The sequence below is a fragment of the Halyomorpha halys genome, unplaced genomic scaffold (assembly GCF_000696795.3).
Source record: "Halyomorpha halys isolate HHAL.00 unplaced genomic scaffold, Hhal_1.1 Scaffold263.1, whole genome shotgun sequence".
In the NCBI taxonomy this organism is placed as follows: Eukaryota; Metazoa; Arthropoda; class Insecta; order Hemiptera; family Pentatomidae; genus Halyomorpha; species Halyomorpha halys.
Window position 1 is genome coordinate 170,282 of NW_027105032.1, and position 11,694 is coordinate 181,975.

An 11,694-nucleotide genomic window follows, 5' to 3' on the forward strand; every position below is an offset into this window, starting at 1 on the left:
GAGAGATAGAACTGGATAAGTGGGGAGCTATAGAGGACATTTTAACAGTTCATGTAGTGAATAGGATGCCCAGCCTTTACCAGGTGATTATGGGTTGTAATCTTTTACAGAAGGTGGGGGCTAGGATAAAGAATATTAATGAGAAATGGAATATTAAAATCGGACGAAGAAAGTACAGATGCCAACAAACAATGGCAGACAGGAAAGCGAAAGTTGGGTCAATAACGCAGGCGAAGAATTGGAAGGACTTCATTACAACTATAAATATCTAATTTGCGCTAAACAATAATTAGTTTAAACAAAATAATATAAAAACAATTTAAAAATATAAAAATTTATTCTTGACCACCAAAAATGTGTAAATGTTCCTTATTCTCAGAGTTTTAGTTTGATTCATTTTCCATTTTTGCTAATAGTTGCTTGCCAGCCTGTACCTCATTTGTTATTGATTTTAAGAGGGCATCATGTGTAAATAAGTACTGATTATAAGACTTCTTCGCCTGGGGTTCACTAAGTTTTTTATACCAATCCTCATACTTTTTTATTCCCTCCTGTATTTCTTCTTTAGTTTTTCCTTCAAAACTGGAGTAGAAGTTTTTGAAAGATACTCTGTTTGTCATGGAACGAAGTCTGAGTGACTGCTTCAAAAAATTAAACATGTTTACTTGAGATAAGGTTACGATTTTCTCTTTTAATTATTCTGTTCTGTGATCATATGGAACGGTATCCTTTTCTTCTTTTATTTTTATGATTTGTAAAAATAATAGCATATGTTGATATCTTGTTTTAATTATTTACAGGACCATATGACGCTAACCTCTCTTTCAAAACTAAAGGTGGCATCACTCTACTGTCCTTCAGAGCTAAAGTGAAGCAAAAAAGGCCACGCCTATGGAGACTTGACCCGTAAAAAGAATTATAGCATTTTTTAAATCATAATTTTATAATCAAATCATAACAATTAGATTTAAAAAAAATTGTTTAAGGTTATAACCATTACAGATGAAATCGCTACAAACCCGACTAAGGTGAAGCCAAAAAGGAGGGTAATGTGTTTAATGGCGTCACACAACTTGCTCATTGTATTGAAAATGTTTTGAGAGAGAGATGACACAACTAATTTTTAAATTCGATGTCTCAAATTACTCGGTAATTTTCTTCAGTGTTTTGAAGTAAGTGTATCAGTGATTCTCTACCTCAGTGTCACTTTTTGATCCGAAGCCCATATTTAAGAGGAAAATGATTTTTTTTTCTTTAAATTTTATTTTTCTGGCTTAACTTATACTAAAATTTACCGAATTCATTACTTTTTTGTACTTAAAAATAATATTTAATATGGTGAAATCTCTGTCCCATAACCTGAGTTGTCAGGTTTTCGACACTTCGACAGCGACGTATGTAGCGTATTGGACGATGCAACCTTCACAACGCCCCAATAATTAAAAGTGTTACAAAAAAAATATCTGTTTTTTTATTTGTTTTTTAAGTCATTTTGGCAAAGACCAAAAAGTGTTACAAATTGGTTAGACTGCCCCCACAGTATCCTATAATAATGTTCCACTCTTCCCTGACCAATAGATCTTACCTACTACCTATTGTCAAACCTCATACCTAGGAGTACATCTGGACAAACGACCAACTAGGAATCTTCAAAAGACAGCAACTGCTAGTCGATGTCAACTTAAATAATCAATAAGAAAAATTTAAATTTCAATAAAGTATTTCATAATAATTTCTACAATTAGAGGAAAAATAAGTAAAGATAAGGTTTTCCACGTTCTTGTTTCGGTCGACTCCAAGAGGGAAATATCTGCGGAAATAGTTGCGTCCATAATCTGTATTATCCCATAGTTATAATGTTGAGAATAAATAAATGTAGTTGTTCTTTTATAATCTTGAGTTCCCTCCTAATTAGTAAAACGGATTAAAATTGTTTAAAGGACATAATATAAAAACTATTTAAAAATATAAAAATTTATTCTTGATCACCGAAAATATGTGTAAATGTTCCTTATCGTCAGAGTTTTAGTCTCATTTTTTGTCCAATAGTTTCTTGCCAGACTTTATCTCATCTTCTATTGATTGTAAGAGGATACTGTGTATTGTCGAATTATAAGATTTCTTCGTTTCTGGTTCATTGAGTTTTTTATGCCACTCCTCATACTTTTTTATTTCCTCCAGTATTTCTTCCTTACTTTTTCCTTCAAAACTAGAGTAGAAGTTTTTGAAAGAGATTCTGTTTGTGGTAGGAATTCTGAGTGACTGCTTCAGAAGATTAAACATGTTTACTGGAGATAAGGTTAAGATTTTCTGAATTTAAATATTTTTTCTTTTAATTATTCTGTTCTGTGATCATATGAAACGCTATTTTTTTTATATTTTGTAAAAATAATAACATATGTTTAATAATCTACACATATTATTATTTACAATACCATATGACGTTAACCTCTCTCTCAAAAGCAAAGGGTGGCAAAGGCACACTCTATTTTCCTTCAAAGCTGAAGTGAAGCTAAAAAGGCCGCGCCTGCGGAGGCCATGCTCGTAAAGAGAATTACGGGGATTTTTATACATAATTTTAGGGTTTATTACAACTAATTAAATTTTAATTCTTTAAGGTTGTGGCCATTCCAGATGAAATCACTATACATCCGACTAAAGTGAAGCCAAAAATGAGTTTATAAACACATATAACTTTATTTTTGGCTTCATCTTTGTGTCACACAACTAGTTCTAATAATCGGGGTTCTACTGTTATTATTTTTTGCCATATTTTTCTTCCAATAAATTCAGATATTTTTTGTGAAAGTTTTACTATGATATTTATTTATTGAACGTACTTGAAAGTTTTTTTTTGCCATACTGAAATATATTTGTTAACAAACGACATACATTTTCAATATCTTCAATAATAATTGATATAAAATGCTTTATCTAATGTAATTACGTCAATTTTAACCAATTCAGTCTGATAGATAATTGAAAAGAAAGATTCCCTTTAACATCAAACAATTGAACGTAATAAAGAATCAATTTCAATACACTCTTGAAACTAATCAACAAAGTCCCAATATAAAAAAGCAAGATTTTATAATTAACTTTTATCAAATCAATATTACTCGGTGTAGAAAAAGAGACTACTCTTCGTATTCAATTCAAAACTATTGAAGTTTAACCGACACGTTCTTTATTTTAAGAGGAAAAAAGAGAGAGAAAAAGTAATATGAAAGAACCTTCTGTGTGAGCATTCAATTACAGATCTGGCGTAAAAAAAATTTTTATTGCAGCTTTTCGACAGATTCGTATTTGATTTTATACCAATAGTGTAAAAGCATTGGAGGATCTGTTAAAAAAATACACTTATATCGTTGAATGTCCTTACTATTATATGTAATCAATTGTACAACTCCAAAAAAAAAAAAAAGAAAAAAAGTCTGCTATGTTCTGTGGGGTTCTTAGAATATGTAATTACATATACACTTTAAATTTATGATGCATTCATCTAATTCCAAACCCTCCTCCAAATATCGGCTAAATTGGTTTTTGAAACAGATTTGGACTAAGGAAAATGCGTCTACGCATGCGTAGGCAAAAGTTAAAAACGGAATCTAATAACATTGATTCTAGACTTTTATAACCTCATCTATCCTCTTAATTATAGCTAAATCCGACAATTTTTTTTTTTATTCATTCATAATAGTGCTAATTAAGGTCTAAGTGAGAATCATTTTAACCAAATCGGATAAACGGTTTGATGGAATATGCCGAAACACAAATTTTACTGCAGAAAGAATAACAAAAACCAAATTTCTAATTTTTTACTTTACTCAACTTTTGCAGATTTTTCCCCTCATTGGGTAAGTCAGAGCGTCCATCCACTACTCTCTATCCCACCAATCTTCCTCCTCAAGTCCTCTACCGGCCATGTCCTCCACCATGCAGTCCTTCCACCGGATTCGGGGTCTTCCTCTCCTCCGTCTTCCTTGTTGTTACCATTGCAGAAGTCTCTTCGGCAACCTTCGTCCTAGCATCCGCTGACAGTGCCCATACCATTGCAGTGTTTCTTCCAATCCTCTCCGGAACTCCTTCTAGCATGCTTCTAACACCCTCATTCCTGATTCTATCCAGGCAAGTAATCCTTAGGCATCTCCTCCAGAAATCCATCTCTGCTGCTTGTAGAGTAGAGTCCTTAAATGATTGATAAGCGTTGATTGGTTACCTACTAATTTGTAACTCACTTACTAAAAATTAAATTCGAGTGGAATTTCTCGATTCTGACCAAATAATATTTCTACATAAATACGAGTCGAGGTATTTAGTCATGTGCAATAAAAAAAATAGTTCAGTAAAATTTTATTTATAAAAGGAAGATGGTCGGTCCGGGAAACTGTTTTTATCAAAGTTTTCATTATTTTATTTTCATTACTTACGCTCAGTAAAGGTAAAATTTATCATATTATAGTTACAAAAAACTAAAATATGTTTAAAAGTGTATTAAAATTGATAAGAACAAATAATGAAATCCTTTTTTTTTTTAATCCTTTTCAAATTCCATAGAAACAAATTATTAACTTTCGATTGTTGAAATGATTCTTCATTTGACCACTGTAAAAAATGATTTGGTCGAACGAGAAATACTTTTTTCAATTATTTCCTGAGGAACTTATTCCTTGAAGTTTTCCTCGTCTATCTAATCGCCTTTCTCGATCAAATTCATTTTATTGAATTTGGAAAGAAGCGGAATAATACAATACACCATCCCTAGATAACAGATCTAACTAGAACTATTAAAGGTTGCTTGTATGGCTGGTTACCTACTAAAATGTAGATGCGCTCTAAATCTCAGTTTAACCGGCAATCATTACCGAGTAAAGTTTACCGCCAGATTTGAAGGTTGAATTTTCTTGTGCAACAGATAATTTCTTAGTTTACGCTTAAATTCATTAACCGTAGTTTGACTTGTGATGGTCCAACTGGCCCAATATCGTATTTAAGGTGAAAAATCAAGCTGTATCACAAAATTTCATTTAAAAATAAATCAATAAAACTAGCACTAAATTAAAAATCATCAATTAATCATAATGTTTTTACGACCAAGGCCCTCGATTATCTTGTAAAATTAAATTTTTCTAAACTTACTTTATTTTATCTTTTGAATTTAGGAAAAAATATATTAGAATACTGAAATTGACAAAGATATTTTTCTCATACGTTCGCACTATCAAATACATCAAGATGTGTAAAGACATTAACAGTTCTATTTTCTCAATTATTTTTAATTCATTTTATTGCATTAGAAGTCAGTAAAATTATGATTAACGATATGATGTTTCCATTTTTCCACATTTAATAAAAAAAACATGGATATCAATGATATTAAATTGAACCTTGTATTTTTAAAAAAAAATAATTTAATTTTTTTTTTGTAAATTATCATTGTAATAATTTTTTTTAAATAATTATTAGATAATACCATTAGGACGTTTAATTTTTTTAATTACTGTATGCAACTATTTATTTTCTGTTACATTAACCATTTATACTAGTTTCGGAATAATAGTATTATTAATTATTATATTATGAAATATAAACTATAAAAAATAAATAAATAGAAATTCTAGAATTTTCGGAAAATCTTCTACTGAATAATTTATACAATATGACATATTACGATCTTTTCCCAAGCCCTTCATATATTTTACAAACAATTTTGTAATCTAATTTATATATGATATTCTGTTTTCCATTTTGCTAAATATTACTATTTTATGGTTCGAACTTTACATTAGTGAGGTCTTATATTAGAAAAAAAAAATTTTTTTTATTGATTTAAGAATATAGTTCAATCTGTAAACTATTTTATTAGTTTAACCCATTTTATTTTATTTTCTAATTTTTATTACTTTCCCTATATCTCTTAATTAGTCTTCTACAACTATGTTTACTTTGGACAATTGCTTTCCAATTTGCTCCATGTGTGGTATCTTTGTTTATTTTCCCTATCCATCTGGTTGTTGGTCTGTTGCCAAGTACTGTGTAGATTGTGTAGGAGACCTGATAGAACGCTTGGAGCTATATACCCGGCCTGTACCAACCTCTTTGTATCAGTAGTTCACAGAATAGCAAGCTTAACCAGCTTAAGTAATTTCACTTTGTCCTACAACCTTCAACTCCAATGCACTGATAAAATTTGTTTAAATGTGAACATTATAAATAAATAAATAAACCACTCAGTCACGCAAGACCAGATCTTAATTTAGGTTGCCTGTTATACAAAGTATAGTATTAATGTAAATTAATATTATTTACAAAAAGTTCATTTCTAGATAGCTGTAAATAATCTCGACATAAGAAATAAAATCTTAAATGGTATAAATACCTGTTAAATAGCACTTATTGCATATGTATATTTAACACGAAAAATAATCATTTGTACTTTACATGAGAACCTATGAAGTCGACTAAATACTTCTGGCAATCAATGATTCCGATCAACACGCAAGTTTCAGTTCCAAGAACGTCTTTCATGTAGGACATTAAGTCACCCATTAAAAAATAAAATATGCCTTTTTCTTTCATTATCATTAAAAACACATTTTGAGCTTGGGGATGACGACGTAATTGTAACCAAAATTGCAAGTATGAAAATATCGATCATACTGAATTCATAATAATAAAAATATAATAAATAGCCAAATTCATTATCTCAAGTATCTATGTTACTTTAAAGACTATAAAACTTAAAAAGAGAATAAGTAATCGATTAACAGACAAGTTTATATTCCTAAAATAATAAAAAAATCGTTTTTTGGCGCCCATTATTAATAGCTTTCGACCAAAGCTTAGAAGTACAGAACAGATAGTCCAGACTCTAAATTTGATTATTTTTTCTATGATTCGTTAACCGGGCATATATAGGAAATTTTGTTGTAAATTGCATACTATGAGCCGTTTAGAGCAAAAGTGGTGTAAGTCATTCTGTTCTTTACAAAAATATTTTTCATGAAACAAATAATTATGTAATTGAGTTCATTAACGAGATTTTCAACTATAGTAGGATTATCCTTTTGACTTCCCCTATTTGTATTTTATGGACCATTCATTTCCATTAGTTTCACGGATACCGATCCAATGTGTCTCTCAGTTACTTTTCTTACAGGCTCAGAAAACAGTCAATGAAATCTTATTCTACTTCAGAGTTCTATAATTTTACTTTAAAAAAATTATTTTATTAAATAGTGAGATAAATCTGATTAATATCCAAAAGAGTAAGCCGGGTTTCAAGCATCAGTACTTCAAAGTAAAAGTGCCAGGTTTTATGATCGATTATAAAGGTTTTGTGTTAGAACTAATTCAAAAAACACTACAATATTAATTAAAAATAAAAATAAAAATTGATTAATAATTTAATTTTTTTTTTTAAATTTGAACCTGGAATACGACTTAAAAATTCATTTTAATACATATATATAATTTTTTTTTTAAATTATGGCCAGGTTACAGTAGTTTACCGGTTACAAAACTCTTTTTCTCCAGATTTGGTTTTCGTTGATATGTAATGAAAATGAACATTAACTAATTAGGTTTGAGTTCAACAATAGGTGTCTATTTTGGGTAAAATAAAATAAAAAATCAATATTAATTACTTAATTAAAATATAACTACAATGTAATATAATTATAATATAATAGTAATAAATATAAAGCAATATAATAATAACAATATAGCAATATATTAATAAAATTAGTAATATTCTTTTTTTATAAGAATATATGAGCTATTCATTTATTAAAACAATAGTAATTATATAATTGCTGAGTGGACTAACTTCAAACTGTTGGATATGCTTATGGCTGAATTGTTTTAACAAGGAAAGCTGTCATGTTTAACGAAAATTCATATGAAACTTTCTCTAAAATGTTTTATATCTCAAAACTCTATTCATAACTTACATTTGAACTCAACGGCTGCAATAAATTAAATGTTAACGCTTATGATTCAAAAGAAATTTTAATTAGATACAGCCGTAGTTCAAGATAATTGGTTTGTTTTTTTAATTTGATTGATTTATTTAAATTTACTTTACTTTAGTTTACGTATTTTTCTATTATTCTATATCAACTATTTTATTTTATATTATTTTATCCTAATTATTATATGTATAAATATACATAAAATCTTTATAATTATATGTATTAATTTTTTTTTAAATAATTTATTTTGTTTTTTATTTCATTTTATTATGTTAACACTTAATATTTCATATTTTTATATTTAATAGTGATACTATACTTAGGTAAATTATAATATATACTCTACTATACATGAGCTATACTTACATACTGTACAATGAACCCCAAGATTTTCAAATAACATTTACTTATTCAAATTATAATTATAATGCTCCACAACAAATGTATTAAATTTATAAAAATGAGATTCAGTAATTTATTTCTATAATTATTCCAAATTTATTCATTCACTTGCACTCTCTTACAATGGACTATTTATATTAAGTTATATGTTATATATTACATTATTATTTCAAGTGTTTCATTAATCTGTGAGGATTGCGTTGAATAATAAGAGATATTGAAGGCACTAACCATATTCCACATGCTCCATTTGAGCCCCGAGGGAAGGTACACTGGTACAAGTAGAGGTAGGCGGGTAGCTATTCCTTAAATTATTCACCTATAAAATGTGGAACCTCTCCAGCCTTCTCCAGCAGAGCTCTCGCATTCATGGCTAACTTTTTATTCATTTACTCACTTTTAAATGAAAAATATTTTCTATTTAGATTCATCCATAAGAAAAACAGCGTAGATGGTTGAATCTATCCTATTGTGCATGTGTTATCAATTTTTTTTTACAAAATTAAAATGAACCTATGAGTTCTGAGTCCATTTATAACAGCTGTATTCCAGAATGAGGACTATACAAAACATGCTCCTTTATGTGGCTGTATATATTTTTTGTAAACATCTTATTGATAACATCTGCCACAATACGTCTTATACGTATGTATAAAAAGATAATAATAAAAATACAGGTACTCAAATAAATATAAATAGATAAGTGGGTTAAATAATTGAAAATAAGTACACAACCAAGGTAAAGAGAGATAAAATAAAATAAAATCATCTTGAAAAAAAAATAATAGTAATAAAATTAAAATAAAAAAGATAAATTTAAAATAAGATGGATAAAAATTATATACATATCTCATATAAACTAAATTAATTAATTTTGATTAAAAAATAAATTTAAATTTTATCCTCAAAAACATTTTATTCTCTTTATAAGTTCAACGTTTCGGACAATTCGGCCATCCTCAGGGACAATCTATTACAAAACAGCTTTCATTACATCTATGATCCTCAACAGTTAATTATAGGTAACATAATGTGAAGAGGAAACTTATGCTTTAACTAAATAAAAAAATTTTACATCAAAGAACGTTAGTATGTGCATAAGTTTTAGTATAGGCATAAAGTAGTTTCCTCCTCACATTATGTTACCCATAACTAACTGTTGAGGATCATAGATGTAACAAAAGCTGTTTTGTAATAGATTGTCCCTGAGGATGGCCGAATTGGCCTAAACGTAGGACTTATAAAGGGAATAATTAATTAAAATAAATAAAATAAGCATAATACAAATATATACAATAGAAAACGATATGTACATATACCGGATATTTGATTATCTTGTTAATAATGTATAATGTATTGAGGATAAAATTTAAATTTATTTATTAAACAACATTAACGAGTCCTAAGAAAGTGTTGAAGATTATAAATAAATTAATTAATGTAAGATACAGCCATATTTCAAGGCTATTTATTTAATTTTTCTTTATGAAGGTGAAGAACAGTCAAATAAATTAATAAAATACAAAAAAAAATTATTATGATAAAAAAAAATTAAAAATAAAATAAATTACTTTTTATTTTAATAACATATAATTATATTGCAAATATCTTAGTACAAATAGTGCACATTATATAAATAAACTATTGAATCTAATTTTAATAAAATTTAATATATAGTCTCTGCGAAAATTCAAATCGAAATTCGAGTAAGTGAATGTTATCTGAAAAGCTTAATGTTCGTTGTAGAGTACATAACTATAGTATATAGTATGTACATTTTAGAGTATACATTAAAATAGTACATTCTAAGAAATTACAAGTAAATAGTTTTGGTATTACTATATAAATATATACTTAAATATTATTTTAATAAAATTTAATAAAGTTCTTGAGATAATTTAAATAGGTGAATGTTACCTGGAAAAAAATGAGATTCAAATTATAAATATCTAATTTCAATTTTAATTTCCCAATTGTGAATAATTAAGCATTATGAAAAAGCATTCACACTGAGAGAAGTTTAACTGCGATTTATACAGTATCTAAGAAAAAGCAATTTTGAGGTAATGAATAATTATAATTTTTTTTCAAAATATGAGTTTAAATATTTCGGTAAAATAAGGATTTAATAAAATTAATTTAAGGCAGTTCAAAAAACCATTAGTTTTTGTTTTGAACTTACCGGAGTACAAAAAAAAAAAAAGAGATTTTCAAGAACTTTAATGTTCAAGTTGAAATTGTATGGTTAAGGACCACAAGCCCTCCCTCTATGTAAAAAATTAAGTGTGTATTTGATTAAATGAAGTATGCATTTAATTAAATGAAAAGTATGTATTTAATTAAATGATATTCAATGTTTAATGACTTCTAAAAGATTTTTTTTTTTGCAAACAATAGTTGCAAACTTCTGAGAACATTGTTTGATTTCGTTTAATTACTGGAAAAATAATAGTAATGTAATTGACTAACAAAGCTTAATCTTTACTAGTTAACGGCACTGTATAAAAAAATGAAATCTTCTAAAAATAGACATTTGGTCTTAGTTGATCCTAACAATGGATATGAAATTAATTAAATAAAATTTATAAATAATAAAACTAATATAGTTATGGCTATCCAAGGACTTATTTTTATTTAAAAAGTAGCTAATAGAATTATTTGCCCGGAATAAAAGTATGCAGAATAAGGAATATATTGGGCAGTGCGGTGGAGAAATGTCCATTCTGACCGGACTAATCGAGTGTAATTGCGATAACGTCAGTCCACACAGTCCAGCAGTTTAGGGTCTCTTCGTCCGTCCACAAACCAAAAAGAATATAAAAATGAAAACCTAGAGAACTCAGGCGAAATTTTATGTAATTCGACAGAGGTAAGCAGTTACAGTTTTCGTAAGTAGAACTGAGTCATTCAATCAAGTATTAACCGAAAAAAATAATATAGATAAAGATAGATAATATATGATAATATAGATATAGATAGAAATATATAATAATATAGATATAGATAGATGATAATGATAATATAGATAATATATAATAATACAGATATAGATAGATAATATATAATAATACAGATATAGATAGATAATATATAATAATACAGATACAGATAGATAATATATAATAATATAGATAAATGATATAGATAGATAATATGCAATAATATAGATATAGATAATATATGATAATATATATAGATATAGATATAGATAGATAATATATAATAATACAGATATAGATAGATAATATATAATAATACAGATATAATATAATAGTAATAAATATAAAGCAATATAATAATAACAATATAGCAATATATT

General features: G+C 27.5%; 1 long non-coding RNA gene across 1 annotated transcript; it reads left to right on the forward strand.

Moving 5' to 3' along the window:
- Positions 1 to 776: 776 nt before the first annotated feature.
- LOC136795899 (uncharacterized) lies at positions 777 to 11,238 on the forward strand. The gene is made up of 3 exons (XR_010843615.1): positions 777 to 906; positions 987 to 1,172; positions 11,028 to 11,238. It is a non-coding gene; the product is annotated as an uncharacterized lncRNA (long non-coding RNA).
- Positions 11,239 to 11,694: the final 456 nt, after the last annotated feature.